The sequence below is a fragment of the Rhinatrema bivittatum genome, chromosome 1 (assembly GCF_901001135.1).
Source record: "Rhinatrema bivittatum chromosome 1, aRhiBiv1.1, whole genome shotgun sequence".
In the NCBI taxonomy this organism is placed as follows: domain Eukaryota; kingdom Metazoa; phylum Chordata; class Amphibia; order Gymnophiona; family Rhinatrematidae; genus Rhinatrema; species Rhinatrema bivittatum.
The window spans coordinates 330,780,958-330,808,144 of NC_042615.1; the positions used below are offsets into that span (position 1 = coordinate 330,780,958).

The 27,187-nt window shown below is 43.9% G+C and overlaps 1 protein-coding gene across 5 annotated transcripts in view; it reads right to left on the bottom strand.

Moving 5' to 3' along the window:
* Positions 1–27,187, bottom strand: part of LOC115089674 (probable E3 ubiquitin-protein ligase HERC3) — a 189,277-nt gene that overhangs the window by 157,622 nt on the left and 4,468 nt on the right. Inside the window, exon 2 of one of the 5 annotated variants that reach the window (XM_029597871.1) lies at positions 25,502–25,562. The exons of the other annotated variants lie outside the window; for them this stretch is intronic. The gene's annotated coding sequence lies outside the window, so the exon portion shown is untranslated. The remainder of the gene's footprint in view (positions 1–25,501; positions 25,563–27,187) is intronic. 5 annotated transcript variants of the gene reach the window in all.

The following is a 27,187-nucleotide window of genomic DNA, read 5'->3' on the forward strand; positions in this document are numbered from 1 at the left end:
AATCAGGAGCAAAAATGACACAGAAAAAAATGTCATAAAAATGCAATGAAGTCCATGATTTTGCACAAGCTTTACCGCCAAAAAAAAAAGTCCACAAAGTCACTTACATTAGTAAAATGGGCTGGTTAACTTGTAAACCTTTTCACATGGTACTGCCCATTTCTAAGGGAAAACTCCCTGGCTTAGTACATGATTGCCCCCCATTGTTTGAAATTCTGTCTGTCTTTTTCCCCACACACTGCTGGATGAGAACTCACACTGGATAGTTACAACAGAAGGCTACTGATTTCAGGAGGAGGGAAGGACCAGTTTTCCATCCTTCCCGAGAGGGTGTCCCCTGAGAACAAAAACCAGAAAAAAAAATGTGGCAAATCCAGGAGATGCCATCCGTGTGGCAGCCAGAGGCCTGGAGTTCACCAGCCCTGCATGCATTAAGGTAGAACAGGCCATGCCATGCCACTGCAGCACTCCAAGATACAGCCCAAAGAGCTGGTTTTAGTCATAGGTAAGTGATAAGCCTTTCAATGGATGGGTGACAAAACACAAGGCAAGAGGAACTGCTAATGACCCCAACACAACACAGGGCCTGCAGTGTTTTAGTGCTCCAATAAAGAAGGCTGCAATTTCATTTTAAAGATCTGGGATATCACAAAGCTTGCAACTTTTATCCAGTCACTATAAGCAGGGACGGAAAAACTTTAGAAAGCTTGGGCACCAGCCACAAATTTTAGGAGCTAGGGTAAGGAAATGCCCGTCTCTCATGATTATTTTCATGTGGTTCTATTTGGTTTCTTCTCCAGCCTCTTTCTTCCATCCCTACCTTTTCAGTCTCTCTTCCATGCCGGCAGGAAGTGGGCAGCAGTGGCTTCTCTGTGGACCCTGGCTGGTAGCAAAAGCTAGATTTTTAGGCACGTGGAATCTTTCACCCTCTATTTCAACATTCAGCCACCAGCTGCCCAAGTCCACAGGGTCATGCTAATTAATGCCAAATCAATCTGCTTCCAAACAGCAGGGCAAATGCAAGAACTGGAGTGCACACCTTGCTGCTGCTCACTTTTATTTATTGGTGATTTATATAGTGCAGCACCAAAGGGCTGGCAATGGCAAGAAAAGCTTACCCTATGAGGGGGGAGGGGGGGGGGGGGGGAAGAGCAAACAGCACCGCTCACACACAAAGCCTACCCAAGTCTGGAAGAGAGAGAAAGAAACAGTCAAGTGCTATAGAAATTACACTGTGTGTCTCATACATGGGAAGGCCAGGAGCTTGGCACATAGTTTATTAGAGGAAGAACAAGGCACAGGAGACACATAAAAGAAAAATATCAACCAACCACAAGGTACACCAGTTCTCTGACAAAATGAACTTTGAAATTTAGAACATTAGTGGTTTAACTAGGCTGGCCTGCCAGATAATGAAGACTTCATTGTATGGTGCTGTTTATATAGCCAAACTCTTGTCAAGCAAGATTTCACTGTGACTCACCAGACCTTCCCACATGCTAGCCCACATTTACATCTTATTTAAGGAAGAGAGGTGGCAGGAGAACAGAAGAATGTTCCCTTATGTCATAAGTTACACTGTCTGGTCTCTCTTCATCAGGAACACCTCATCCTTTTGTTGTCCAGCTAGGTTTCATCATGTGATCTACCCTTCTACTCACTCCAAAAAGGAATCAGCTGACTATAAGCTTCCACACAGACACTACACATCTGGCTACGGTCGGAGCCAGGGTGCTGGGCTCAACAGATCTGTAGTCTGACTCATGAAATCAGGGGCTCATTCTCTCTAATGTACAACCTGAAGAGCGCGAAGGCCTAGCCTCGGTAGGGTGTATGGGACATGTAACCAGGGATGCTATCCAGGAGTGTAGGTAGCAGCAGAGACTAACTGGGAAGGAAGGGGAAGGGAACTTAGGGCCAGGCTGGTAAGGGTCCTGGCTAGTTTGAACAGACCAAGCTCCTAATGAGCAACAGGGGTCCCTGGGGGGGGCACAGAAAAGGGCAGGAAGGGGGGTAGATGGGCATCATCTGGGCACTGGATAGCTTACTGAAGCCATGATCCCCAGTGTAGATAAGAAATCTGGTCTCAGAGGTCAGAATCAGGAACAGCCACGAGCAGAGGAAGGAAGAATCGGGACCTGCTGCTTAGGCATCTGCCAAAAGGAATGAACTTCCATTTATGTTAGCGCAGTGCTGATGTCATCAGTCCGCACCCCAAGAAATCCTGGAAGCTGACCCTATAAAGCTGCGGACTTGCAATGGACCCTTACTTAGGGTAGAAGGATGCAGCAAACAAGTAGGATGCCAGGGGGCCAATGCGGACCCCAGTGCAGCACCCCATGGTTGGTGGCATGTTACACAGATCATTTCTTTTTAATGATCCCCAGGTTGTCCTCTGCAGGTTTAAAGATTCCTCAACTCCATGTCACTTTGGGAACACTTGCAGGGAATATGAAAACCATGTAAAAATCCTTTTTATAACCACTGGGCCTCCTTCAGTATTGTAGCCACTAAGGATTCAGCAACAGATATAATTTTATGGGCGTGGAAGCCCTGCAGAGCCTCTCTCGGTGCTGTACATTACAATTAACGATGGCTGGGATGGTATGTTCCCTGGATTCTCCTAGACTGAGGGTGACTTGACCTGGAGGACGGGCAGGCATGCTTGAACTTACAACCGGTTCCGAATCTGCTGTCAAAGAGCGTACACCCTTTTCGGCCGGATTATCTCCCCCTGCAGCGCCACCCAAGCCTGCGGTGTTATGTACCTGTAATGATATAAAGCCCCTGTTGTCCCTGCTTAAGCTAAAGGCTGAGCGGGTGTCATCAGTTCCAGCCATAAATCTATGTCCTTCCTGGCCCAAGATAATGCAGGGATCTTGTTCTCTAGGGAGAGTGGCAGGCCACAGACAGTAGGCCCATGAAGGATTTTAAAATCTCACCTCTGGGGGGCGGTACCCAAAAAAGAAGCAGGGGAGTTTAAGATGATTCATCACTTGCCAGGTGGTGGATTTCTTGGACCCTTTTCTATGTTCAGTTAGTAACGCATCCTTTGATCAGGCAATGGGAATTGGTACAAAAATGGGATTGGGGACTTGGATGGCGAAGGCCGATAATGACTTGGCCTTCCGACTCCTCTCAGTTCACTTGGTTAAACTTTTCATCTGTTGGGCTTCCAATTTCAAGGGAAATGTTATTATGATAAATGCTTGCCCACTGGTTGTTCCACCTCCTGTGCACACTTTTGAGAAATTCGGCAGTTTTGTGCCGTGGTGAGGAGTGGAGCAGGATATCGGGAGGTAGGAGAAGAAAGGATTCACTTCCTCCATGGATTTCCTTTTTGTGTGGCCCCCATCAAGCTGACACATTGGAAGGGTGCACCATTAGTCTTTATACATAAAGCTGAGCTATCAGGGCTCCCACTTTCACAAGAAAAGACCGAGAGCCCCAAACAGTCCCTGGTGTTCTTGGGGGGATAGAAATTGACTCTGTGGGAATGAAATCTCATCTCCCACTGTCCAAATCGCTAGCCTTAAAGTAGATAATCAACAGTACACTGAAAACAAAAAATAGGTCACACTGAAAAAGAAAGACATGCAATCACCGATCAGTCACCTACATTTCACCCGTAAGATCATGCCTATGGGCAGACCTTTTTGGGGGGTTTTTTTTGCTTTTTTTTTTTTTTTTTAACAGATAGTAGCCCTGGCCACAGCTGGCATCAAAACAAACCATTTCCTTACGATTACCAGTAAACTGAGGACCGACATGGAAGATGTTGAAAACATTTCTAGCAAAATATAAGAGCAGGACAATCTGGAAGGATGTGGGGTGCAATTAGTGCTCACCCTAGTTTTTCAGTGGAGAACTACAGCTTTTCTCCAACAAGGTGGGGGTGTGTGTCATGGTTTTGGAGTTTATCTAGCAGGCAAGTGGTGCGTGGAGGTCTGGCCAGGGATTTAAAACATTCTTAATGTTTAAATTTTATTCCTTATTTTTCTATTTTATTTTTCTTATGTTTTTTTGCTTTAATATATCTACATACATATGTTTCCAATACAAGAACCATAGAGATTGCCATTATTATTTTTGTTTTTACATAAAGGAACGTTCAAATGACCTTTTTGTTTTCACTTGTATTTTTATGTTCCTTTGTACTTCTATATGATCATTAATGATGTATTCATTTGTTTTTGCATCTACTGAATCTTTATAGATTTCATGTCCAGCTCTTGATGCAGATGTTAGCCAAAACATAGCCATGTTGGGCTCTGGTTTTTAGTATGATAGGGATGTGCATTCTTTGGTCGTTCGTTTCGCAGTACATGTGGATGTTTTCCCTTATACAAGCACAGACATTTACTCATGTACTAGAAATCACACGTACTGAGAAACGAATGACCAACGAATGCACATCCCTGACTGATTTGTATGATTTTGATGCTTTAATGTATTATGTTTTCCTCCTCTCATTCAATACTGTTTTGCTATTACAGCTTAGTTACTATACACAATAAATGAAAAAAGGTGGCACAGCTTTCGGTGTGGCTCACTAGACGGTGAGCCACACCTATGGGCAACCCCTCTTAAGGGAGGGAGAGGAGGGGTGCATTTGGCAGCATTTAATGTCACTTGAAGGGGAGTGGGTTCAAATGAAGTGCTCACAGGAAGTCAGCAGGCAAAACGGTGAAAATGGAGGGAGGCCCAATATGACGACTTGATATTGATCTTAACAAATGAAGTAAAAAAAAAAATTCTGTGGCATTAGTCCTCACAAGGACACTTGTCCTTACCTTTACACCAAACATGTGTCTCCTACCCCACAAATAACATGCCCCACCCTGGTCCCACATCCTGTTTCGACCACCTCTTAAAGGCAGCAACCTGCCTGGCACTACTTTTCTCTCCAATTCTTAAAAAAAAAAAAAAAAAAAATTTGGTTCACTCTCTATATCTAGTTAACAACTACCTTAATGGTATTTTCTTTAGAAAATGTTGAAGCAAGTTATTCATATTTGTTTTCCTCCTAGAGCCTTCAATCTAGCTTTCTGTCATGCCACTGAAACAGCTTTTCAATGGGACCTTTCTGCTATTCTTTCATATAAAAGGCCTCTCCCCTTGATTTCTTATGATTCTTGACTGTGGAAAAAATCCTCAAGTGCCAGGTCACCTAAAAGTCAGCACCTGGTACTACAGCCATCCCACAAGAAATGCCAGTACCAGAGCCAGTCCAGACTCTAGAGGAGACATTGGGCCCAATGCTGTGCCCTGCTCCAGGCCATGTGGAAGTGAGGTGGCTGGGGGAGAAGAGGAAAGCAAAAAAAGTCAAAAGTAACAAAGTATTTAGGGATGAATTTTTGCAGTACATCCAACTATTGTACCATAACCCAATTTCCCAAATAGTCTCCAATGGTTTCCTGTCCGGGGCAGTACACATACAGAGAGGAGTTCGCCAGGGATGCCCACTCTCGCCGCTTCTCTATATACTCTCGTTTGATCCCTTGCTACGGCGATTAGAAGCTTCTAAGGCAGTTCAAGATTTTGGGGGCCCGGAATTTATTTTCAAGGTGGCATTTGCAGATGATGTCCAAATACTCATTTCAACTCAGAAGAAGAGAGCCATATCCCTCGGAAGCCCCAAACTATGGAACTTCCTCCCAATGGACTTGAGAACACAACAAAATTTAAAACCTTCAAAAAAGAGGTAAAAACCTGGACGTTTACAAAAGCCTACCAAAACTTCTACTGACTCTTTACCTAATCGTCTTTACCAGCTTAGCCCTGACTATACTAGAACAACCCTATGAATAAATATATGCTTTCATCTCTAAAAACCATGTCAACAAATGTGCGATTGTAGAAATTGACCCTTTGTAAACCGTTGCGATGGCAAAACCGAAAGACGGTATATAAAACTCGACAAATAAATAAATAAATGTGCTAGTCTCCCTAATGAACCCACTAGTTTCTCTTCCTGCAGCTCTTTCCATACAGCATCTCTTTGGGCGGTTTGCAGGGCTAAAAGTTAACAAAGACAAATCAGAGGCCATGGATATGATGGGTATAATACAATCTACCTGGCAAGGGAGTTTTCCGTTAAAGTGGGTAATCAAGGATCTTAAAATATTTAGGAATCAAAATTCCCTTAAACATACAAAACATTTACCAAGTTATCATAAAACCCTTAATGCAGCATACCATCAATGCCTTAGCCCGCTGGTAACCACTGCCATTATCACTTATGGGTCGAGTACAATTATTCAAAATGATAATTCTTCCAAAGTGGCTATATCTTATGCAGATGGTCCCCTTGTGGTTCAAACAACGAGATCTCAAAGATCTTAATAAAGTTTTGCGACAGTACTTGTGGCAGGGTAAGTGAGCACGGATTCCTCTCTCAGTGTTGATGAGACCATCAGAAGAGGGAGGGATTGGTTTGCAGAATCTTAGTCTATATAATTTAGCGTGTTGCCTCCGTTATGCCAGAGACTGGCTCCTAGCACAATCACATGCAACGCCGTATAGTATGTTGTTAGAATGGTACGGAGTAGCATCACTAAATCGCCTTCTCCATATTCACACTAAATTCATACCGGAGCACTTAAAGAATCATCTCTTACTACACACCTGTCAAAATGCCTGGTTAAAGATGTGCACTTGTGGGCAGCATAAAACACGGTTAACACCACTGCTTACTATAACATGCTGAGGTAGATTTTAAAAACATACGTGTGCGCGAACAAAAGTACACCAGATTTTATAAGATACGCGCGTATCTTATAAAATCCGGGGTCGGCGCATGCAAGGCTGGGCAAAAATCGGTAGGCTGCGCGCGCCGAGCCGTGCAGCCTGCCTCCGTTCCCTCCGAGGCCGCTCCGATTTCGCAGCGGCCTCAGAGGGAACTTTCCTTCCGCTCCCTTCCCCTATCTACCCCACCCCCCAGCCCTACCTAAATCCCCCCCCCTACCTTTGTTGGGAAAGTTACGCCTGCTTGAAGCAGGTGTAACTTGCACGCGCCGCCCCGGCATCCCCCGGCACAAGCCGCAGTGCCGGGGGACTTGGGACCGCCCTCCCCCAAACCGTCGCCATGCCCCTGGACCCACCCCAGACCGCCCCCTGCCCCAGACACGCCCCCTCCCGCCCCTTTTACGAAGCCCCGGGACTTGCGCTCGCCGGCGGCCTATGCAAAATAGGCACGCCGGCGCGCAAGCAAATCCGGGAGGATTTACACACGCAGGGGTTTTTAAATCTACCCCATAATGTTCTGTCCCCAGCAGTGGGTACATGTTTGTGTCTGTATATGCTGTGCTTAGTGCTGCAACACTTCTTTGTAACCCATGATAAAAACCGGTAAGCCTTGCCTTTAAGGGAGCTTGCCCTTAAGAGAAGTTCCCTTCATCCTTTGCTTCTCCCACTTAGGAAGGGTCTGTATACCCTCTCAATCTAACTTGAATCTTAAGTGCCTTATTGGCTCAAGGGACTGCCCTTCATGTTCCCACCTGCATCACATGGATCCTAGGCTCGCTACCATTGGATCTCACCCCCTAGCCCCAGCTTGTGGGAATATTTCCTATAATCACTCTCCAAGACTGTTAGTCAGTCTCAGCTATGCTGACTCAAAGCTAGAAGTGTCTGCAACCTCTGTGATACGATCAGCTTTTTTACATTCCTTCTTATCACTTTAAATTCTAAAGATTAAATCAACTTCAGAACCCCTTGTCTTCTCACCCTGCATCCCAAGAAACTCAGTTCTCCCTTCTCCTGCCTTTCTCCAGCTACAAAGGTCTTTGTCTGGGGCTATACATTTGGAAGCAAACAATTGTAAGTAATGGAAAATTATCTGTACAATAAATAATTTCAAACTTAAGAGATCTTTGTCCGAAGACTGATTGGGAAGGAAAGTTAGTCTGGATGAGGGGAAACTCTGACGTTTTCTATTGAGCCAGCACACATAACCCACTCTTTACTCCCAGATTAGCTGATAGTGCCTATATAACACTGCAGAAACATGGTCTAACATCTATCAATTGTTTGATCCCAAATCAGAGGAGTTGCTAACGCCAGCAGAATTACAGTCTTGTTTCCAATTGCCCAAGACCGATTCTTTTGCCTTTCTCCAAATTAGATATTTCCTTCGCAGTAATCTACCAGGTTTAACAAACTTACAGCTGGCAAGAAAAATCCACGAGCTGCTGAAAACGGAGGGAACGGCCTGTCCACCACTTTCAGCACTTCATAGAGCCCTCACTAAACACCAAAACGCAATCCTTACACACCAGCTACATGTTAAATGGTCCGAGAGGCCCTTATTCACCTTATCCCTTCATGATTTCAAACTCATTTTCACGCACCTTTCAACCATTTCAGAGAATGTCCTCTTAAAAGAATCTTACTATAAATTCTTATGGCAGGTCTACATTCCACAATCCAAAGCATATGTTATGAAAATTACGGAGTCCCCAAATTGTATGAAATGCAAAGTACAAGAAGGCACATTCACACATTCATTTTGGGAATGCAGAATTATATTCACTTTTTGGGGAAAGCTCCAATGATACTGTGAACTTTTAAACATCACATTACCATTAACTCCTAATTTGTGGTTATTTGGAATTCTGACCGATCAAGACACACCACTTACAAGATCCAACCTTTTATTTGTACAGAAGGCGGGTTTGATTGGACGCAAAGTTATTCTCTCCCATTGGACCACATCTCAAGGCCTGGATACAGAACAGTGGTTCTCTAGCATGCTCCGTTTATTTTCTTTTGAATATGTAATAGCCCAAACACTATCTATTAAGAAGCGTACTATACATCAGACATGGGAAGAATTTTCACTATTCATCTCCCCAACTACATTTTAGCACATGGTCGGGCAGAACTTCTCATTCTCAATTTCATTTTGGAATACTAACAATCAGATGTTCTATAGAAATGAAAGATCAAGCAGATCGGTAGGAGCACATTCAAGGTACAGTGAGTCTGTGTATGGTGGGAGAAACCCTGATTTCCCTAGGACTGGTTTACTTATCTATCTACCGCCAATGAGTGAACGGGTGACATCACTCACTTACTTTATACCACTGAGATGGGATACATTGATGCATTGAACAGGTTGAAGGTGTCTCCGAGAGCTTATAGACTTTACTATCCCAGGTGGCACAACACCACTAGTCTGTTCTTATGTCCGATTCATGGCAGTTCAACTGATCAATACACTAACACATACAGTTATTCGCAGGATCTTTGTTGGGGGAGGGAAGGGGGGATGGGGAAGAGTATGTATATAGTAACTGGATATGGTGGGGATAGCTGTTTGCTATGCAACTGTTGATGGACTCTTCCTTTCTTAAGGATCTCGGTTTTAAGATGCACCACAGATCCAAGTTTCCTTCTGGTTAATAAGGCAGCAAAACCAACCTGAACTTTCGATTATAGATATTATGCAGATATGTAGTAACTGGAATGTTAGACTGTTTAATTGTTCAATTTGTTGGTTTCCAGTATCTGCTTGTATCTTTTGTGAAACAAAAATTCAATAAATATTATAAAAAAGAATAAAAAAGAATACCAGAAGGGTTGTGTGAACTGTGAGTGTACATGGTGGGTTATTTAGTTATAAATAGTTTAGTGGAACTAGTTCTGTGGCATGAATCAAAAGGTAGGTAAGGAAAAGGTTTGAGTACATGGAGGTGCTAGGAAGACGAAACAGGCAGTGATTTAAGTTCTTGCTGCCCTCTGGCACAGTTGGTGCTGTTGCCCCCTACAAGGATAGCGATGAGTAGAAGATCTAAGGCACAGCCCCACAGTCTCCTGAAGCAGCAATCCTTCTGACACCCCTCCCTCTATAGGCTGGTACAGCAGGGAAGGAGCCGGTAATAGTTTGCCCAAGCCGGTTCCTTTACTTCCCTATTATATACAATCTTCCCTTTTCTTTTTTTTTGGTAAATAGAAACAGAAAAATAATCAAAATGAATTAGTTCATTGATTCATCAGCCAAGGGCCTCCTCCAACTTGAGCATAACTTCTGCTCTTCCTTCCCCAAGATGCATTTCTCCCCGGCATGCATACGCTCCCTTCTCTTGTTCCTTGTACTTTTTTTTTTTTTTTTACAAAAAAAAAGAAGTTAGACCTTAACAACTCAAAGAACCTCGGAGTATTCGTCACTTCTATGCTTCCTTCTCCCGATTATGATTCCTACCCAACACATCCAGGCTCTGCTCCTGCAAAAGAAAGGGGAAAAAAAAAAAGTTTCCCTCCTTACCCCCTGTTCACGGGGAAAGTTCTGGACTGGTCCGTCAGGATTTAAGGAATGAAAATTAGCAGGTAAGAACTAAATTGTACCTTCTTCTTTGTCCTACCAGACCAGTCCTTACAGGGAGCTGTATCTGAGCAGTACCTATCCCAGGCAGGAGATACTTAGCGCTTCTTAAGGGATTCTGGTGGCAAGCTTAGTTTCCCTTCTTTCATGGAGATTTAACCTATATTGCTTTGTGAATGCGTGTACTGAGGTCCACATGGCTGCCTCACAAATGGCATAGGCTAAAACTTCTCCATACTCTGCCCAGGTTGCTAGCTGAGCTCTCGTACTATGCACTTTCAACCCTCATGGAACAATTTTCCCTCTTATCATATATGCTTTTGATATCACCTCCTGAATCCATCTTGTGATGGATGCTTTAGAAGCTGCCTCACCTTTTCACCCTCCTGCAAATTGTATAAAATAGCTTATCTGACCTTCTAAACCTTTGGTCACCTTCAAATATCTCAGGAGTGCTCTCTGAACATCCAGGAGTAGTAGCTTTAACGCTAGGACAAAATTCTGATTTGATTTTTGAAATTGTTACTTGCCTTTTCCAGTGAAGGTTGGCAAGTGTAACTGTTTTGAAATCAGGTCTTATGTTTATGTCTGATTGCTGCTATGATGGAAGTGAGTTACCGCAGCTGTCTGCCCAAATCCCAGCGTGGAGATCTGCTCCAGGAAGACAGTCTCAATTTACACTTGCCGTGGACACTCAGAATAGGGTCATGGAATGACACGGGAGTTCCTCTAGTGAGACTGACTATTCTGTTGCTGTAGAAGCAATTGCTAATACTGAAATTTTAGAACTTGAAAGGGCACAGGGAACTGAAGATGAGTTTGCAAATAAGGGGAACAGAGCTAGGGAGGAGGGGAAGCGGGAGATATGTAAAACTGAAAGTTTTTCTTACACAATTAAAAACTAAGGAGAAAGCTTCTCCTTATACCTTTACTGGTAGTCCTAATATGCGCACATCATTTCTTCCTCTGTGATTTTCAAGACCATCTAGCTTATCTTCCAATGCCTGATTTATTTTCCCCCACAGTTCACATATTATCCAGCGATTCCAGATGATCTCCATGCTGTATGACTTTGTCAAATCGCAGTTATAACAGAATTGTGATACTCCATCTTGCCATATGGTTCATCCAAAGAGGATTGCAATTTTTGCAGCTTATCACTGACCGCCACAGATATTGTTCGTGTGAATTCTTTAAAAACTGCATCCGAAAACCCTTCCACTATGGGCCCAGTTTCAGGTGCCATCTTGTCCTTGGAAGATGGCATCTTATGCATTCCAGTTCTTTTCTATTTGACATTTCGATGATTTTTTTTGTTTTTTTAAATCGCCCATGAATAAACAAGTATATCATGTGATGGAATTGCTGCCAGAGGTACCAAAAAAAACTGAAAAGAAAAAAAAAAACCCAAAACCACACAGACTCTATAGGAGCAGACTAGTAATGACCTCTCAGCAGCACATCATCTATGGAAGTCAGACTCTGAGCTTTTTCAACTCTTAAGAATCTATTGAAATCTTTTCCTTCTCTGGTTGCCCTTTGCCTCCATCCACTTGGTGGTCACAGTGATGGTCCTAGGCCCTGCATACTATACCAACTTGATAATGGGGCTACAGTAAGGCAACCAGGACTCGCTCCAAACCCTGGCTGGGTGCAGCAACCAAAACACAGGTCTCCTAAGTGGCAGCCAAGTGATGCTTTGTGTCTGCACTGAACATGTTGCTCTAACTTTTAGAAGCATCTTCAATCAGCATGTGTATGAATCTTAAAGACTGAAAAACTGAAAGTACTTCATTTTAATTTTTAAACTGAGTTAAAAAAATAAAATTATAAATTTCAGGGCTGGCCTGGTGTGTGCAAAAGGCCCCCTTTTTATCCCCAGATTGGGTCTTCCACTCCCAGGGTTAGTTGCAGATGGGGACGATATGGCAGCATTGTTCAAAACTCCTGGATGAGAGAGGCATGGTCATGTCCTAAGGGTGAAACACAGTGGCAGGAACAACTGAACGAAACTTAAGTTGGGAGGGGACCTAAAATAGAAGGGGGGAGGAAAAAAAAAAAAAAGTTACCAGGTAGTTACAAATAAGAACATGCCATACTGGTTCAGCCCAAGGGTCCATCAAGCCCAGCATCCTGTTTCCAACAGTGGCCAATCCAGGCCATAAGAACCTGGCAAGTACCCAAAAACTAAGTCTATTCCATGCTACTGTTGTTAGTGATAGCAGTGGCTATTTTCTAAGTCAACTTAATTAATAGCAGGTAATGGACTTCTCCTCCAAGAACTTATCCAATCTTTTTTTTTTTTTTTTAAACAGAGCTATACCAACTGCACTAACACATCCTCTGGCAACAAATTCCAGAGTTTAATTGTGTGTTGAGTGAAAAAGAACTTTCTCCGATAACAGCTTCTGACACCAGATCCTAGTCCTGGCTTTGTTTCTGCTGGAATTACAAAAGGAGCAGCAGGAAACCACCAGCTGAAAAAAAATTAATTAAAAAAATAGGTTAAAAATCTGAATTCTCTCTAAATAAGGAGACTGCTTCCTTGTCTGACATTGCCTATTTTTTCTCTCTGGTAGTATGTTAAATTTGAGGTTGTTAAAAAAAAAAAAATTCAAAAATATTCTTCTAATAACAGGAGGACCTTGCAAGACTGGAAAATTTGGCATCCAAATGGCAGATGAAATTTAATGTGGACAAGTGCAAGTTGTTGCATATAGGGAAAAATAACCCTTGCTGTAGTTACACGATGTTAGGTTCCATATTAGGAGCTACCACCCAGGAAAAAGATCTAGGCATCATAGTGGATAATACTTTAAAATTGTTGGCTCAGTGTGCTGCAGCAGTCAAAAAAGTAAACAGAATGTTAGGAATTATTAGGAAGGGAATGGTGAATAAAACGGAAAATGTCATAATGCCTCTGTATCACTCCATGGTGAGACCGCACCTTGAATACTGTGTACAATTCTGGTCGCCGCATCTCATAAAAGATATAGTTGCGATGGAGAAGGTACAGAGAAGGGCAACCAAATGATAAAGGGGATGGAACAGCTCCCCTGTGAGGAAAGGCTGAAGAGGTTAGGGCTGTTCAGCTTGGAGAAGAGACGGCTGAGGGGGGATATGATAGAGGACTTGAACGAGTAGATGTGACTCGGTTATTTACACTTTCGAATAATAGGACTAGGGGGCATTCCATGAAGTTAGCAAGTAGCACATTTAAGACTAAATCGGAGAAAATTCTTTTTCACTCAACGCACAATAAAGCTCTGGAATTTGTTGCCAGAGGATGTGGTTAGTGCAGTTAGTGTAGCTGGGTTCAAGAAAGGTTTGGATAAGTTCTTGGAGGAGAAGTCCATTAACTGCTATTAATCAAGTTTACTTTGGGAATAGCCACTGCTATTAATTGCATCAGTAGCATGGGATCTTCTTGGTGTTTGGGTAATTGCCAGGTTCTTATGGCCTGGATTGGCCACTGTTGGAAACAGGATGCTGGGCTTGATGGACCCTTGGTCTGACCCAGCATGGGAATTTCTTATGTTCTTATGTCATTTTATTGATATGAGTTTGAAATTGGCCCAGATTTAGGCTACGGCAATTGTGAAGGCCAAAAAAGGATTGCAGCTATGCCAAGGAGAAGCCTGCTCCAACAATCCACTTCAATGGCAGGGGGGGGGGGGAGGGAATTGTTCTGGGAAGAGGCCATCATGATCGCCGATTTTATCAAAATCTCAGAGGGAGGGGGATTGGCCTATGAAAGTTAATAAAGGGCAGGGAATAGGTACAAAATAGCTGAAGCTTCCCCTAAGATACCTAGATCATGCACTGGCCCTGAGAGAGTTTTCTCATCCTAACCTCTTTGAATATGTAATAAAAAAAAAAAAAAGCTGTTTTGCTTTGTCTGTCTATTAGCAATGCTGACATCACAGCAGGTAGACAGAGGCACACTGACTGGTGCAGTGGTATAACGCCATCGGGGTTTACTATGGTAAAAGTCTGCCTCCAACTCTTCAGCATCAACTGCACACAGTGGGGTCCCCTTGTGCTCACGCCGTTTCCTCAGCATCCGCCCCTCCGCACTGTTTCACAGTTTTCTGCTGCCAAGTCGACCACCACGCCACCGCGAGTAGGCCGGAAGGAGGGAGGGTGCAGCTGGATTTGTACGAGAAACTGGAGGAGGATGGGGTGGAAAGCTGGAAGGTGTAGGCTTAAAGCCGTGGGATTAGAAGGTAAATAAGTCTGAGGGAAGAGCATAAGAAGTGGCGCTCTCCCAAGTGTAGAATTTACATGGCAGCTTGAGTTGGTTGTGGAGGGTTTGGTTTTTTTTTTTGGCTTCTGAAATGAAGCTGCAGTTGGAAAAACAAGATGAATGTCTGTGAGATTTTTGTTCGCTAGTAAGAGTCAGAGCAATGAATTAGTGCAAGCAAAATGGTGCATGTTGTTATCACAGCGTTCCTGGCAGCGACAGTAATGCGTTGTCAGCCTGTGGGAAAATGTGATGCCTTGCCTGATCACGCTTTGCTCACAGTACAGCTGCTGACTAAAATTACATAAAGAAAAATAGCAGCAGTACTGCTGCTCTAAACCAGTTCAGTATTTCTGCCACCTTCTAGCTCCGCCGAGTTACTGTTTTGTGCTCTGGATGCCCCGTTTCCTGCAGCATTAAACACCTTTATGGGGCACAACTTCCACAACTATTAAAAATACCTAGGGATATATTCTCTTCTGTGCATTAAATCGGGGCTGGAAAAAACCCCAAAGTAGAGCGCCTACAATTTTGGTGCCTGGTACCAAGCCCAACCACAAAATGCAACCGGTTCGACAGGGAAGAGAAAGCAGAGTGTCACACACACACACCCCTGGCTCTCTCACTCCACCTCAAAAAGAGTCTTCTGAATATTTTGCTGGTTCTGATTATTTCTCCCTGTCTGAGTAAAAAGGGGCAGCTTGCAGAGCAGAGGTTTGCTGATGGGGTAAGTATGGGAAGCAGGCTGCCCTCCTTCCCTCCTCTGATCCAGCAATATTAGTGGACTTGTGAAACAGCAACAATTTTTAGGAACTGGGGCAAAAAAAATTAAATTTTTTCTCTCCCCTTTCTCCAGCCTCTCTCATATTCTGTGTGGGCAGAGGGCAGGGACTATTTCAATGGTAGTAGCTCCTCCTGAGATGGCAGCAGGCACAACCTTTTAGATAACTTGATGCCTGGAAGTATTCAACCCCCTCCAGATACGGTTTACCAGTTGACTCCACATCACCAGGGCCACACTCAGATAGCTTAAGACTTGCTCCAGTGCATCTATGGACTTGTGTTTCGGAAACCTGGTTCAGAAGAGACTTTTGTGACATCCTGCAGGAGGGTTTCACCCTTGGTGCAACAGGCTCCACAGAGTTGCAGCTTATTTCACCAATCGAATTCTGGAGATCTGATGCTGCAGCCTTCTGGCTGTACCTCCAGGGACTCTCCCCACTGAGCTAAAGCAGCAGCTCCCCAAGCTCAGCTAATAGGACATAACTGTTCACTTTAGCCTGAATGCTCATATCCCTTCCCTAATCACTGTAGCTTGTCTCAAGCTGAGAATAGAGCCAATAATGGCAGACAGATAAATTAGCTTGATATGACTTGGGAATAACCTTAAAACTGGATTTCTGAACACTATTTATTCATTGACAATCATAGTGCCTTCTAAGTCTGATAAAACGTCCTGTTAGAAAAAAATTAATTGATTAATCTGCAAAAAAAAAAAAAAAAAGTCATCCTGCCTTGGCAGTGACCTATTTTTCAAGTTTGAGCTATGAGTCATGCTTTCACAGCAGACTGCTAAGTGAATAAAATTTCAGAGCACTTCATTTGGAGCGTGGTAATTTATTTCTCGTCTGGGGCACCGCCCTACAGTTTGAGTCACTGTCATGTACTGGGATGCAGGCTTACGTGTTTCCACATGACCAAGGTAATCTCTGTGAGATTTCCTAGTAGAATTTTTTTTTTTTTTACAGGTCTTTACCATAGCTGTGGGGTGAGTTTGTTGGTGACCAGAATTATAATATAAGGGAATCAGGTCTAAAAGCTGGATACCCCATCTTTTGGTTATAACTGCTGTGTAGGGGAAAACAGGGCATTGATGGCTGAGAGAATGGTTAACCCCTATTAACCATAATTTTGCCGAAGAAAAGAACTTGAGTGTTTTTGCATTTTTATTCCTAAGGCCCGATTCATCCAGGTGGTTTCCCCATATAGAGACAAACTGGGAGAGAAGCCTTCATCATGCAGGCCCTTAGTCTAGATTTGTCTCCGTCAGCGATAACGAATGGCCTTCTTTCTTCAAGTATGTCTTAAGTGTCACAGAGACTTAAAACTGAACTTTAAATATACTGTCTAGATCGGTGGTATTCATTTCCTGTCTTCGAGAGCTAAAGTGGAACAGATTTCCAGGATATCCCTAATGAATATGCAGGAACATTTACATAAAACTGAGGAAGTGTACCTGCATGTTCATTAGGGATATCCTGGAATCTTGAACCATTTGTAGCCCTTGAAGATGTGGAGTGATTACCACTCATTTTAGACAGGAGGAAGGATCAAAGAAAATGTAACTACTGTTTTTTGGATGTGTGGAACAGCCTACCAGCAGAGGCAGCAAAATTGGGACAGGGTCAGAGGTCCATGTACCTAGCTGTGCTGCACTTCACAGAAGAAGTAACACAACACCAAATGAGGCCAACTTTTGTGGAATTTTGCGTTCTCTCGTTTACAAATATAAAATTATGTTCCAAAAAAAGTCAAAGTGCGAAGCAAAATAGATCATGAGCTGCATAATTATGTGGTTGATGCATATTCTAAAAATAAATAAAATTTAACCATACAAACATGGATTTATGTTCGAAAAAAAATGCACCAAACTGCATTTGTGTGTAAAACTTAACCATGCCTGGCGCGACCAGGTGTGCACAGGGTAGCATACATGAGGGGGCAGCGGCAGCAGGAGAGGAAAATGGGCTGCTGACAGAGCTCAAACTGCCAGCGGCTGAAAATGAAAAGAGACCTGGAAAGAGAGAGGCAGGTCACCAGTGGGCTGAGGAAATGCCGTGGCAGTTTTCTCTGTTAGCCACGCAGACGCTCACCGCTTTCCAGCCCCCATCACCCTCCCTCAATCACAAGAAGGCCAGCAGGTCCAAAGGAAAGACAAGCCCATGTGGTGCACCATGGCCCGATCTTAAGGCAGGAGGCAGCCAGCGGGGGTGTGGTTGAGCTCATCCCACCATAGTCTGAAGTGAAGAAGAGGATCGATGTGGCCGTACCAGGAGCCTGGAGGAAGGAAACAGTGTGTGTATTGTCTGTGTCAGAGTTTGCGTTCATGTGAATGTGTGTGTATCTGTGTGACAGCCTATGTGTGAGTGCGTGTACCTGTGAGCCTGTGTGTCACATATAGGCTCTTACAGGCATGCACACGCGCGCACACACACACACACACAATGTGTCTATGAGGGAGAGAGGGGGAACATGTGAGAGAGCTTAGGCATGTATATGAGTGATGGAATGTGTGAAAGAATGAATGTGTGTGTGTGTGTGTGTGTATATATATATATATATATATATATATATATATATATATATGTGTGTGTATGTGTGTGTGTGTGTGTGTGTGTAGATAAAGTTTGTGCGGCCCTATCTCCCCCAATGCACAACAACATCAGGGTGACTGGAAATCAAACAAACATTCTCATCACTCGGCTCCAGGAAAATCGGCATAACTGATACCCCCTGCAATGGTTTGAAGCCTACTTGCATGGTCGGCAATATAGAGTTAATTTTGAAAACTATGAATCTCAGCCATATGACAAACCACAGAGTACCACAAGGATCTGCCCTATCCTCAATCCTCTTTAATATATACATTCTTCCACTTTGTCACCTCCTATCTGAACTTGGCCTCCTAGACTTCATCTATGCCGATGATGTACAAATCATCATTCCTATCACTGACTCCCTCAATGACGCCCTCAAAACATGGAACAATGCCCTCAATGCTATTAGCAAACTACTTACAAACATCAAACTGGCCATCAATCCTGATAAAACAGAGCTTATGATCATTACCCCCCAGAACTGCAAAACCATACTTACTACCACTCACACACCACTCACCTTGGAGTCACATTAGACAACCACCTTAACTTTAAAAAGCACATCAATAATACTATTAAAGATGGTTACTTCAAATTACATACACTAAAAAAACTCAGACCACTTCTATGTCAACATGATTCCCATACAGTGCTGCAATCACTCATCTTTTCAAAAATAGATTGTAATGCCCTCCTCCTGTGCCTCCCCAAAACTACCATACTGCCTTTGCAAATGCTTCAAAATTCAGCAGCGCGCATACTCACCAATACAAAAAAAAATCAGAGCATATCACTCCCATACTCAGAGACCTACACTGGCTACCTACTGCACAGAGAATCATGTTCAAGACTTTATCCTTAATTCACAAAACCCTACATACTGACAACATGACATGGCTCAATAATGATATACATTTCCACAAGCACTCTAGACCCGCCAGAACACAACATGCTGCAACCCTACACACCCCCTCTCACAAAACATTCACTCTTGAGTCAACTAAGAAACGTGCGATTACCATTGCTGGGCCTATCTGTTGGAACAACATGACACCAGAACTGCGTCAAGAAACCTGCCCAATAAAATTCAAGCAAAAACTAAAAACATGGCTATTCCTACAAGCATACACCTAACATACATTTTCATATCACATACAATCCCACTTCCTCATTAAAATTCACATAAGATCTCGACCCTACCCCCAGTAATTCACGGCCTAGCAATATTCTAACAGCTACTTTCCATTTGTTCTAGCAACCATTGTCAAATTTGTATATAAGATCCATGATATTGCATTATTTAATTAAGTTGCATCACATTGTAATCTAATTTGTATCTCTTTAGTTTATCTTATCTTATTTAAACCCGTTTACACTCAGTTATTTTCATATATTTATGCTCTTTATTCCCCTACCCTTTTCCCCTTAGTTAATGTGTTAACCGTATTGCTCCGTTAATGTTAATGTGTCAACTGTAATGCTCCGTTGCTAACCCTATGTTCTTTAGCACAGTTGCAATTTTACGCTCTCTGTGAACCGATGTGAAGTTACTAAACAAATGACAGTATATAAAATCTGCAAATAAATAAATAAATGATCCCAGCTTTGGAGAGCAGAAGGATTTTTTAATCCTTATTAGTTTTAATTTTGGGGTGTAATTTGATGTTTGTGCTGTTTTGAATATTTTATTGTTTTTTTGGGAAATAGAACATTTTAATTATTGGATTTTTTTTATTCATCAGATGTTTTGAAATATTTTATTGATGTTTGGGAAATGTTGGATATTCTATTTGTTAACTGGTTTGAAATATTTATTCTTTTTATGACTGATGTTTTATATTTCTTGATTTTATTTTTGTTTTATGAAGAATGGTAGCGTTTCTGTTTTTCCATTGTTGCTCTGCTTATTGAGGCTGGCTTCAGTTCAGTTCTTCTCAGCATGTTTCTGTTTATACTTTCTGGTCTCATTAGTACGTATTTGGTCAGGGTCTCTCCGTGTTTTCCATGTGTGACTGAGGTGACGTATTCTGCTGCCATGCTCCTGGATCCAGACTCTTATCTGCTGAAAAAGTCGGCTCTTACATTGTCTTTTCCCACAATGTATGAGGCTGAGATCTCCCGACGATGCACTTCCGCCCATTCCATAAGTTGGGCTATTTCCCGCAACACTTGCTGGCTCTTGGTTCCTTCCTGGCCATTGATGTAAGCCACTGTCGTCACAGTGTCCAACATTACCTGGACCCCTCACCCCTGCAGTCAGTCGCCGAATCGCAAGCATGCCAAAACCCGGCATGGGCTTCTAGCAGGTTGTTACTTCAGACAGACTCTTCTGCACTTCAGTGCCCTTGTGCTGTCAGCTCATGTCAGTGAGCTTCCCAACCCTGGAGGCTCACATCCGTCATGAGTACTAGCGGGTCCAGTGATCTTAGGGAAACCCCCTTTCTTAAATGATCAACTTGCAACCCCCACTGCAGGTGTATGCAGACCTCCATCGGTAGGTGGAGCCGAATTGAACAGTCCTGAGACTGTGGGGTCCAATGAGACAGTAGAGCGTGCCAAAAAGGATGCATATGCGTCCTCACCATCACCTCCAGAATTGGCGCCATCAACCCAAGTACCTGTAGATAAGACCACACTGTCATTCATATCGTGTTCATCAATAGACACACCTGCGCTATCAGCTTCCTACTGCAGCCCTCCAGTAGGAAAACCCTGCTTCGTGTCAAATCGAACACTGAGATACTCCAGGGACTGAGATGGCTGAAGACTGCTCTTGGCCAGGTTCACCATCCAACCTAGCTCCTATAACAAGGAAATCAGCTTATGCAAGACCCGAAGGCTCTCTTTCAGACTCTTGGCCTAAATCAGCCAATCATCTAAGTACGGAGGTACCAGAATCCCATCCTCTCTCTCAGCTCTGCTGCCACCACCATAACCTTGGAAAAAGTTCTGGGCATAGTGGCCAAACAAAAAAGGTAGCGCTTGAAACTGATGATGCCCGAATACCACGAAATGCAGAAATTGTTGGAACTCTAGCCAGATGGGAATATGAAGGTACGCCTCGGACAAGTCCAGAGACATCAAACTCCCCTGCCATTATCATTGAGCGCAAGGTTAACATGCGAAAGAGTCGCCCACAAATGGCTTGACCCCTTTGAGATCTCAAATAGGGTGAAAGGAGCCTTTCTTCTTGGGCACAATGAAATAAATGAAATATTGGCTCTTATTTTCTTGAGCCATGGGCACTGGAACCACAGGCCGCAGGCTGAGGAATCTTGACAACATACACTTCACTGCCTGTCTCTTCTGTGGGGAGACACCATGAAAACGTCCTGTGAAACTCCAGCACATAGCTATCTCTTATCACCTCCAAGACCCACCAGTCTGATGTGATCTCGATGCTCCACCACCTGAGCCTGTGCCCCAAGGACTGAGGCCTACCCAAGAGGTCAAGTCCGCTGAAGGGCTGCTCCTCTGTAGGGCTGAAAAAGTCTGAAACACCCCCCCCCCCCTCCCATTACGACTTGAAGATGTGTGGCGCCTGTTTATCATCTGGTAACTGAGGAACCTGACACTCACCCCATTTACTGGCCATTTTTTCCAGCTTGCTCCCAAACAAGAGTGTGCCTTTAAAAGGGCAACTTTGTAAGGTTAGACTTCGAGGTTGCATCGGCCGACCAATTTCTCAGCCATAGCTGACACCTATCACTTTTACCGAAGTGTGAACCAAATTGCAGCCTGCATCTGCAACTGCCCTGGAATTCACACCAGATTCATCGACCTCCTGAGAGAGAAGCAAATATGAGTGAGACACCAGGAACAGAAGCTCTCTGCAAATCCACTGTCATTGCTTCAAAGGCCTGCTTAAAAATAGCCACAATTCTCCTAGCCTGTACATCCTTCAAGGCCACTCCCCCTCATACGGGGATAGTTGTCCCCTTGATAAACGGCACACAGAATCGCATCCACCGTTGGAAAACGCAATTGCTCTCATGCAACTGGATCCAGGGGGTACAGCCCTTCCAAGACTCAACCCCCTTTAAAATTAGCTTCCAGGGGCGCCCCATTCAAGATCAATCAATTCTTGAATGGCCTCCATAATAGGGAAGAACAAGGAGGTTTTACGCAAAGAAACCAAAATGGGATCTTTGGCTCAGACATGGATTCAGCCTCCGGAACTCCCAGCATCTTCAATGTCTGGGAAAATCAGAGCCGGTAACTCATCTCTATGAAAGAAACGAAACACTGTTCTATACAGCTCCAGTCCCGGAGGAATTTCCCCATCCTCCAGGGAGGAAGGATCTGCTTCATCATCCATGGCATCAGGGTACCTATCAGAGACCTGCAGCAGACCAAGGCTTACTCCGACGCTTACCTGCAGTGCCAGGCGTGCAGGAATCCGCAGCCTGCGATCATGATCCGTCACAATTGGCCAGGGACAGCGCCCAAAAGAAAGGACTACAGTCCTTGAAAAAATATTCTACCCAAGAAAAAGGCAGAGGGATCCATTCCAAAACCAGTGGGCATCGGACCCCCACTGACAAACCAGTTAGAAAAGTCCCAAAATCAGGCAACACCTCTGGCAGCTCTTTATCTATTCCTGCACCAGGCTGGGAAAAACCAGCTTTAGTAAAAAATCAGACAGAGGCAATTCTCCCTGAGCCTCCAAACTGCGCTGACACAAGTTAGAGGGAACGCCAAGCTGGGATACCTGAATATGACAAGCAACACATAGGGCAAGGCGCTCAGGCTTCTTTACTATGGGCATCATCAGTCTCAATACGCCCCAACAGGCATCTGACAATAGTGAGGTCGTGCTGCAAAAATTAGGCAACCAAAGTTTAGGCGCACACCACTGTGCCCCACTGTGCCTTAATAAGTGCACAAACTGTGCTCCAACCAGGTCGCTCAGATAGTGTGCACATGTGCATGTACACAACTGAGCACCCACAAACTGGATGCACAAACACGAACAGATGGTACTGAAGAGGGCAGTCTTGTGCGCAGAAAAGCACGCCGCCACGACCTACTAAGCAGCAAACAAGAGAAACGGGGCCGAGCCAAAAAAGGCCACTCAACCCACCAAGCTACCCATGTCCTCAAAGCTCCCCTGGAGGTGGGAAAGAACATCGGATCGGCACACCCAGCAAGGGGGGGGGGGAGGAGGGGAAGAGGAATCCCTACTAAACTCCCCCTTTTTTTTTTTTTTTTAAGTTACCTTTTACCTGAGCTCAGCCCATCCCGGCTGAGTACAAGGTTGGTCTCCGGCTGTGGGGAGAGAGGGCAAGGACCTTCATCGCCACACTCTGCTTCCTGCACCCGCTTGCCTTTCAGCAGTTTTTTTTTTTTTTGTTTGTTTGTTTTTAACACAGCTAAGTCCATGCTGGCTAAAAAAACAGCTACCTGACCAAGGCAGTCATTTGAGGGAAGGATCCAAAGAAATCACCTCAGGAATTCTCAACTAAGGGAGGGATCATAAGGTATCACCACAGAAGAGCGGAGTGAATAATTTTCCTTTCTCATTTAAAAGTTTTAAGCAATCCCCAGTAGGGAGATGAAAGTCCACAATCTGCTGGAGACTGAGAATGCTGGCAGGCTGTCAGTGCAGGGCGTATATATATATATATATATATATATATACACCCTGATGTCAGCTTTGCTCAATTTCTATCTCCTGGTAGGAGGTACATAACCCACTGGTTCTGGGTTCACCTTCCTGAACGCTAAGAAATGGAGCATATTGTGCCATACGTTCTGGAGAAATGTACAATGCTAATATTAACTCACCACTTGAGGATGCTGCAGCTGTTAATGAAATAACCAGGAGTGGAATTAATTTTCATTTATACAGACTTCCCCATTATTGGGACTTTTTAGCCCAGCAGTATCTTCCAGCAGCTTTATTCTTCCAGCTCAATTGAAACTAACCTCTGTTTACTATGAGCCTTCATTTGCAAATACTCAAGGTTATTTCCTCTATTTTATATCCCCCCCTTGTATAAGCCCAGATATAAAAACGTAAATGCCATGCTGGGTCAGATCAAGGTCCATCGACAGTGGCCAATTCAGGTCACAAGTACCTGGCCAATCCCATTCCTGATGCTCACACTCAGGGATAGCAATAGCATTAGTTCATTCTTTAAGAGATGTATAGGCCACCTATTTCCACAGCTCTAGTGGCATGTAACAAAACATTCATAATAAAATCAGAGCAAATCAATATATTATATATTATAAACACTACAATGAAATAACCAGCATAAGATCTAGTCAAATCTATTAGCTGCACCTTTTCTTGAAAGTTTTTGCATAGGTAGAAAGACACTGCACTTCTGGTAAGGATTAGTCCAGCCACCGAGAAAGCCCTTTCATGCTTCTCTGCCAGATGTGTGTACCAGACAAAGGGAACATCCTGAAGACCCCTTTGTGAAGATCTTAAAGTAGGCATACTAGTAACCTTTCAGAGCCAGCTCTACTCAATATAACAGAAGCAGTGAACATGCCAGCTGACCACCAGTTGGCAGTAAAACAGTAAGCAAAGAAACTGCAGAAAAAGAGAATGAACACATTAGCAAACGGAAAAGCTACTGTGGAATCGGCATTGTAAAAGCAGGAGAACAGAAAACTGTGGAGACAGGACAGATGCCATCAGGTCCCAGTGATTTATTACTCTTTAGTTTGTCAATTTGATCTATTACATCTTCCATTGTTACAGATATTTGTACATAAGAAATTGCCATACTGGGTCAGACCAAGAGTCCATCAAGCCCAGCATCCTCTCTCCAACAGTGGCCAAGCCAGGCTATAAGTACCCAAACAATAAGTAGATCCCATGCTACTGATGCCAGTAACAGCAGTGGCTATTCTCTATGACAACTTGATTAAAAGCACTTAATGCACTTCTCCTCCAAGAACTTATCCAAACCTTTTTTAAACCCAGCTGCACTAACCACATCCCCTGGCAACAAATTCCCGAGCTTAATTTTGTATTGAGTGAAAAAAAAATTATCGCCGATTAGTCTTAAATGTGCTACTTGCTAACTTCATAGAGTGCCCCCTAGTCCTTCTATTATCTGAAAGAGTAAATAACAGATTCACATTCACCAGTTCAAGACCTCTCATGATTTTAAACACCTCTATCATACCCCCCCCCCCTCTCAGATGTCTCTTCTCCAAACTGAACAGTCCTAACCTCTTTAGTCTTTCCTCATAGGGGAGCTGTTCTATCCCCTTTATCATTTTGGTTGCCCTTCTCTGTACCTTCTCCATCACAACTATATCTTTTTTGAGATGCGGCAACCAGAGTTGTACACAGTATTCAAGGTACGGTCTTACCATGAAGCGATATAGAGGCATTATGACATTTTCCATTTTATTCACCATTCTCTTCCTAATAATTCCTAACATTCTGTTTGCTTTTTTTTAACTGCTGCAGCACACTGAGCCAATGATTTCAATATTTTGTTGCTTAGAATTTACACCAATAAAGAATTTTTCTGTCTCCATCTGCTGGAAGGAAGGCATAACCCAGCAGTCTGGGCTGATCCGGGTACGTACAGGGAATAAAGAATTTTTCAGGTATGGGTGTGTTCCCCAACATCCTCCTCCTGAAGATAACCTGGATTAAATAATTAAAAAATGAAATTAATGGAACAGTTTTGCAAAAGAGAAAAGAATATATTTTGCCTTATGAGCAGGCAAAATAGACCTTGGATGAGAAACAAAAGCAGTTTGTGTACAGAACTGTCTCCAACTCAAGGCCTAGTTACTGAACACGGAATGGGGGCAGTATACCAGAATAACAGTATTTTGACATCATTAGTTTAGGTAAAGGTTGAGTAGTTCTCCACTCCAAATAAAGGAGTCATCCCAAAACAAAAGAGAAAAAAAAAAGAAAAAATGTTGTCAGCCATACATGTATATAAGACAATGTGTCTTGTATTAGGGAGAAGCGAGAGAGCAGAACAGGCTAGGTAGTACTTTGCTGTTAGACGCACTATGCTACTTCTATATATTCATTTCTTGCATTTTACTAATAAAAATTATTCATTAAGGGGTGGATTTTAAGAGCCCTGCTCGCGTAAATCCGGGCGGATTTACGCGAGCAGGGCCTTGCGCACCGATGCGCCTATGTTCCATAGGCCCACCGGCACGCGCAGAGCCCCGGGACTCGCATAAGTCCCGGGGTTTTTTGAGGGGGGCGGGTCCGGGGCGTGTCGGGGGCGGGGCCGATCGGCGCGGCGTTTTCGGGGCGGGACGCGGCGTTTCGGAGGCGGGGCCGGGGCGTGGTTTCAGGCCAGAGCGGTCCGGGGGTGTGGCCGCGCCCTCCGGAACCGCCCCCAGGTCCCGTCTCGGCGCGCTGGAGGCCCGCTGGCACGCGGGGATTTACTTCTCCCTCCGGGAGGCGTAAATCCCCCGACAAAGGTAAGGGGGGTCTAGATAGGGCCGGGGGGGTGGGTTAGATAGAGGAAGGGAGGGGAAGGTGAGGGGAGGGCGAAAGCAAGTTCCCTCCGAGGCTGCTCTGATTTCGGAGCGGCCTCGGAGGGAACGGCGGCAGGCTGCACGGCTCGGCGTGCGCCGGCTACACAGAATAGGCAGCCTTGCGCGCGCCGATCCAGGATTTTAGCGGCTACGCGCGTATCTACTAAAATCCCGCGTACTTTTGTTTGCGCCTGATGCGCCTACAAAAGTACGCGAGGGCGCCCTTTTTGTAAATCTACCCCTAAGACAAGAAGTTGTGGAATATTACAGAAGGGCCAGCCTTCTGCCCCAGAGTATAAGCTCCGGAATTGAACTCTCTGTGTGCGTGGAGAACACAAATAGTGATCCTTTGAACTCCCTGACCATCGGTCAGGTAAATGAACACTCCCTAAAGACCAAGGAAAAGAATTAAATTTAGTTTGCCTAATTCTTTGTCCTCCCCAAGCACCACTTTTGCCTTTCGTCATCTAGTGGCCCAAATGACTCCTTCACAGGCGTTTTGCTTCGAATGTACTTTAAAAAGTTATTAGTTTTTGCCTCAGTGGCAAGATTCTTCTTAAATTCTCTTGTTCTATTTTACATCTAACTTGCCAGTTCTTATGCTCTTGCCTATTCTTTTCATTTGGGTCTGCTTTCCATTTTTTGAACGATGCCTTTTTAGCTTTAACTGCCTCCTTTACCTCACCATTAAACTTGACCTCTTAATGCATGGAATACATTTTATCCGAGCTTCCAAAATGATATTTTTAAACAACTTCAATG